The sequence below is a fragment of the Lycium barbarum genome, chromosome 6, assembly GCF_019175385.1.
Source record: "Lycium barbarum isolate Lr01 chromosome 6, ASM1917538v2, whole genome shotgun sequence".
NCBI lineage: Eukaryota > Viridiplantae > Streptophyta > Magnoliopsida > Solanales > Solanaceae > Lycium > Lycium barbarum.
In genome coordinates, this window is record NC_083342.1 from 96,879,363 (window position 1) to 96,885,836 (window position 6,474).

Here is a 6,474-nt window from a genome sequence, read left to right on the forward strand (position 1 = left end):
TAGGATAATATAGAGCCCTTACCTAGAATCATATTGGTTAAGCAGACTATTAATTGAGGTTTAGTTTTAACTTTGCCTTAGTTAATCTCTAGGTGTCCTAATTCACCGTTAAATTAATTAGGTGGCGACTCCTTAAAACAAAAATAAATAGGAATCACCAATACGTCATACTCCTAAATCGACCCGGTTAAAATGGGGTGCGACAGTCCTTAAGCACTAGCAGTCAGCATAACAATACACATAGTTAAACTCTCCTTCTCTTTCATATAAGGCTACTTAACTATACTTTAACATGTACCAGGTCCTTAAGCACTAACAGTCAGCATAACAATACACATAGTTAAACTCTCCTTCTCTTTCACATAAGGCTACTTAACTATACTTTAACATGTATCAGGTCCTTAAGCACAAGCAGTCAGCATAACATTCACACAGGGAATCAAACTTCCAAGAAAGAACAAAGGAAGTCATGGGGAGGGGTTTGTCATGTTAACAGCAACAGAAGGTAAATATAAAGCCTATGACTTGAATAGGAAGGCACAACACAAAACAGAACAATGGGATGGCAAAACTCTAGGCAGAATGCAATAGTGTGAAACCTATAATTTGAACAGGTAGAAGCAGTACAAGTAGAAAACAAAGCAGACACACTTAAATTTTCAGAAATAGCCCAGAAGTGATGGAGTTCATAAGAATGAGACAAATACACAGGCAGATATACATAAAGCTCTCATGCAGACAATAACTCAAAGAAATGAATGAAAGATACTGCAGAATCCATGCTTTTGATTTCAATGGAATCATGGACAAGAACATGTCATCTGTTTGCCTAGCAGCAATTCAGTTGAAATGCAGCAATAGCAAACTGTATGTAGTTAGTTAGTAGGAGAAATGGAAGCTATTTATACTTCAGTTTTCTGAGGAAAGGGTTAGATTCAACTAACTTTACATCTGACATTGACAAAAGAAACTCAAAACCTTCTGATTTTTCTTCTCTCCAGTAAATATGCAAAAGTATCACAGAAGTTCAAGAAAGAGAAAAAATTAAGACTAACAACATTTATTAAACAACAAAAAAAACAAAACACAAAAAAGAAGATTACAGCTACTAAAAGCCAAGAATATGCAACCAAAGTTCACCCTTTTAAGCAGGACTAGTCAAACAACATGAAAAAGATTACAACTACTAAAAGACATGAATAAGCAACCAAAGTACCCCTAGCTACTGCAAGTATATCAGGAATTTAACAAACCACCTGCAAGTCCATAGCAAATTCATGGAACTCAAAACAACTTCAGCTGAAATGGCAACTAAAATAAGGGAAAGACTGGGTCAATTCCAGCCAAGGCTTTAACATTTTAGTAAGAGTTAACAAAAAAGGGGAAGTAACTTTGGGAATTAAAATGAAAAAGGAAATTAGTGAATCAAAGGAGAAATTAGGGCTTACCTAGAAGATGGAAAATGAAGGTGGAGAGCAATGGAAGAAGAGAAGGGCGTGAGACATGGTGACGTCGCCGGAGTTATACTAGGGTTAGAGAGAGGGGGGGAGAGAACAGTGAGAGGAGAGAAGCAGAGAAATGGGAACGAATTGGGTCTGGGTGCATTTTAGTTCAGTGATTAAAATAATACCGACCTCATGAGGTCGGTATATTTAATTTAAAATAATACTGACCTCATGAGGTCGGTATATTTAATAAGTTTATTTTTTTATTTAAAATAAAGTTATAATATTTATCAGGAAATAAATTTCCGACTTAGTGAGGTCGGTATATTATTTGTTCAAATTTTGGTACAATATTACCGACCTCATGAGGTCGGTTTATTTTTAAAAAAATTAAAAAATAAATATTACGACTTTACCGACCTCATGAGGTCGGTTTTTTGAGGTCGGGAAAACCAGTTTTTTTAGTAGTGAACTCCAATTTCGTTAACCCTCCCATATTTTAGCGGGTTGGATGAGTGATATCTTAGATGGCTTAAAATTTGGGCTTCAAATCATATTTAACCCGTAGAAATATGGACAAATATGGGTGAAATGGATTGCATATTAACAAGAGTATACTTCCAAATTTCCGAAATCAAAGTAATACATTCCAATATTGTTGGTGGTTCAATAAACTTTGTGGTAGTCTCATACTGGAAGAATTAGATGATTAGGAATTCTCCGGTTCTCAGATAAATATATCATGGAACCTGATCATCATCATTTTATTATTAGAAAGTTATTCATTTGTGTTTCAATTTTGGTTTTCGCCGCAGAAAAATGGGAAAGAATCTTTATTTTTCTTATCTTTGCCATGAGTGCACCGTAAACTAAAAGATTGTGACCAATAATTGTAAATCTAACTTTGGATTTTATCCCTAATTTATATTTTTATTATGATCAATTTCAAGTGTAAATAGATGTCAACTTTAGTTATGTTTTGTTCATGTTAATTGGTGTATACAATAGTTTCTAGCTGTGATGATCTTTTGATATCTACTGCGACAAAAAAATGTTTTTGCAACAAAAATATTGGAGTAACCACATCACTGAAAAGAAGATATTATTATCTTATTAAGTTATTGATTCTCTTTTTTTTTGCGGCATAATTGTGTTTTCTTGAGAGAAAAAAAAATCACTAAATGACTATGGAAAGAATCTTAATAATACTCAAACTGGATAAGTTTAGTAGTCTATTAGCTAGTAAGGAACTTGATGTAGGTAACTGCAATGTATTAGCTACTATGGGTAACCAAAGTGTCCTATGTGACACAAGTAAGGACTGTAATATTTTGCCAACGTAACATGTATAATACTATCTTTGTCTTTCAAAAAGAAAAGAATCTTAATCAGGGGCGGAGCTATCCTTGCTAGAGGGGTGTCAAGCGAGAGCTCTTCGCCGGAAAATTAAATTGTATAGCTAGATTAAATTTTGATTTTATAGGTATATATATCATTGTTGACACTCCTTGACAGAAGTTGAAGCTTTAACGTAGTAGTTAAGGGGTTGGAACAGTTCCCTAAGGTCATGATTTCGACCCTTACTGCAACACAGTTATAATTTTTTGACACCCCTTAATGAAATTTCTGACTCCGTCACTAAAATTCAGGACCTATTTTTGCACAATTCATAGTGGGGCAAAGGTGCAAATATACCCCTCAACTTTGCGAGATATAGCAGATATACCCCTCGTTAAAAAAGTGTTGTATATATACCCTTGTCAGTACAAAATGGTTAAAATATACCCCTGCCCTACACAAATAGTGCAAATATACTCTTTCCGCTAACGGAATTTTTAAAAAAGTCTCATTCAGTTATTTTTTAATTAAAAAAATGTCAAGTGGCTTCAAAAAAAGGTATACTCATTTTTTTTAGTAGACATATTTTTCTAATGGCACATGGTAAAAATAATTCTGGTGGGTCGGGTCTGGTTCGTTTAAAAAAAAATCTATGTGGCTTTAAAAAAAATTAAGTCTACTTATTTTTTTAAACGAACCAAACCCGACCCACCAGAAAAAAAGTTATCACATGGTTTTAGAAAAATATGTCCAATAAAAAAATGGGTAGACTTTTTTTTAAAGCCACGTGATATTTTTTTTAATTAAAAAATAAACTAAATGATTTTAAAAATAAATGTCAAGCCAAAAAGATTGCCTACTGGATGCTCCTACCCCACCTTGCCTGGCCCTTTATCTTACCTTAAGAAGAAAGAAGAGGTATGAAGCGTGGGACAAAATGCAAGAAGTGTATGATACAACAGATAACCTTAAGGAGTGGCGGCAACCGTCAGCAAAAAGGGTATATTTGCACCATTTTGTAACGGCATGGGTATATTTACACCACTTTTATAACGGAAGGTGTATCTGCTCTAAATCGCAAAGTTCAGGGGTATATTTGCACCTTTTCCCTTCATAGTTTACCTAATCCGCCTTTTACCTGTATAAATATGAGCAGGTTATAACTCAACCCGTTTTTATCTAATCCATTTTCAATTCACCAATTGCGACCCAACCCGCCAATTTGCCAACACTACAACAAACGTGATAAAAAAAAAAAGTGTGGAGTACATGTCGCCTCCCTTTCTTTCATTTTCTTATTATGTTGCTTCACCTAGGTTGTTTATGTCCTTCTACAGTTTGATATTTACATACTTTTAGGTCTACTCCACAACCTTCTCTCCTTCAATTTTATATCTTGTTCATTATGTAAAATTCAGTTATTTGTTTCAAATACCTACTATAATTGAAATATTTTTCATTCAACTGATGCTCATTGTTATATATTACAGGTCTAAAAAGAGGCAGATTGCAGAAACAAAAGCTCAAGAAAAAAAAAAAAAAAAAAACTAACTGAGAGGATAAGTAATAATAGTACTTGTGCTTAACAAATGCATTTTCATGACTGAAAAGTTGAAGATTTTCAATTGTTTAAATTATATTTGGACTTCTACAACTATTTATCACATGCACTCACAAAAAATGCACTAAACGTGCACTAAAAAAGATGCACAAAGCCTGCACATCACTCACAGAAATGCACCGCAATTTGATAAAGTATTCCACAATCTTAGAACTTGAATTGATTATTGTAATAGATGTTCAAATTTTTGTGTAGCTTCACCACAGAGTATAATGAACACGCAGTAACTGCGCGCCTTGTTTCTTGACTCATTTTTTAATTTGTATGAGTATTTAGTAAAGATAAGTACTTACATGTATGAAATTACTCGAACGTCTCATCTAAAAATAATAATAGATCAATATAAATATCTAGAAGCTATTAATCTTCAATATATAATTGCTATCAACTTTCAATATTTTTTTTAATTCAAAAATCAGGCTTATGATTTTTAGTATCAACAAGAAGAAATCGGTCGAGCAATTCTCACTATGATGAAAAATTTCTTATATGCTTATGTGACATAGTCTTCATGATTTCACTTGTCATTTCATTCTTAATTGTGGTTCATACTCACAAAACACGGTCTGTAGCATCTCCTTAATGACAAATATGTTGATGTATGTTTCTCCTTTAACCGCCGTGATAAAATAATTTTACTTAATTTTTTCAGGTAAATTTCACAGAAGGATGCTACAATAGAATTTTTATATCAAAATCACATAATTTTGTTTTGTCACTTAAAATTCACAATACTATATAATAAAATGATCACCAGGAGCTCGAAAATATATCTTCTAGTAAAACAGTCTTTTTCACCTTTGTTAAACAAATGACCTGCAAAAAATATACAAATGAAGATTCATGGTTAAAGAAATTTTCATTTTTTTTAATGTATTTTATCAGGATAAATTTTATAAAGCAAGAAAATTCCTTTTTTTTTTTTTACAATTACTAGTATATATAATTAAAGCACAAAGCAAAATAATGAGAATAACTTACCAATTCTTTTTTTCCCCAAGACAAGAGATAAATCTAAGTCCTCAAATGATATAAACTAATAACTGTTGTCATTCTTGTTTTTCAATGTCATTTGTGTAGAAAAAGTTTAAAAAAAAATCCTACAGAAAGTTATATTTTCCGACTATTTGATTATTAATGTAATAGTATTGTAACTTTTGAGTGATAAAATTAATTATATAGTTTTGGTGCAAAAAAAGTTATAATCATTTGTGAAATTTACCCTAAATTCTAGAAAAGAAATAAGCAGTTCAATTTACATGTACCATTGCAGACGAAAGTGCTAGTAAAATGAATCGATATTTCGTTAGCCTGCCCAGCCCTCCCATATTTTAGCGGTTTGGATGAGTGATATTTCATTTTATCTTTCTTACATTTGCTATGGGGCCACTGTATATTAAATATTTTAATAATTGTAAATCTAACTTTAGATTTTATTCCCAATTTATATTTTTCTTATGTTTCATTGTTAATTTTAGATAGATGTCAACTTTAGTTATGTCTCAAATTGTTCATGCTAATTGGTGTATACTACAATCGCCGGCTTGATTATCTTTTGATAAATGCTACTACTACAGGAAAAAAAAAATTGCAGCAAAATATTTGTGTAACCATATTCCTAGAAAAAGATATTATTATCTCACTTATTGATTCTCTTCTTTGGTGGAAAAAATCTTAATAATAGTTGAGTCTTCGTACAACATATAACATTGATTTATGTTGCTAGACTATCATACAACTACAGTTCATTATTATATATTACAAGTCTACAAAGAGGTAAGTAGCAGAAATAAAAGCTCAAGGAGAACTAGAACTAACTCAGAGGAAAAGTGATAATAGTACTTGTGCTTAACAAAATGCATTTACAGGCATTCTGAAAATTTGGACATTTTCAATTATTTAAGATATATTTGGATTTCTACAAAAAAAATTCACATGCACTCACAAAAAAGTGCACTAGATGTGCACTCAAAAAGATGCACAAAAACCTACACGTCACTCACAAAAATACACAACAATTCGATAAAATATTCTACAATTCTAGAACTTGAAATTATTATTATTGTAGAT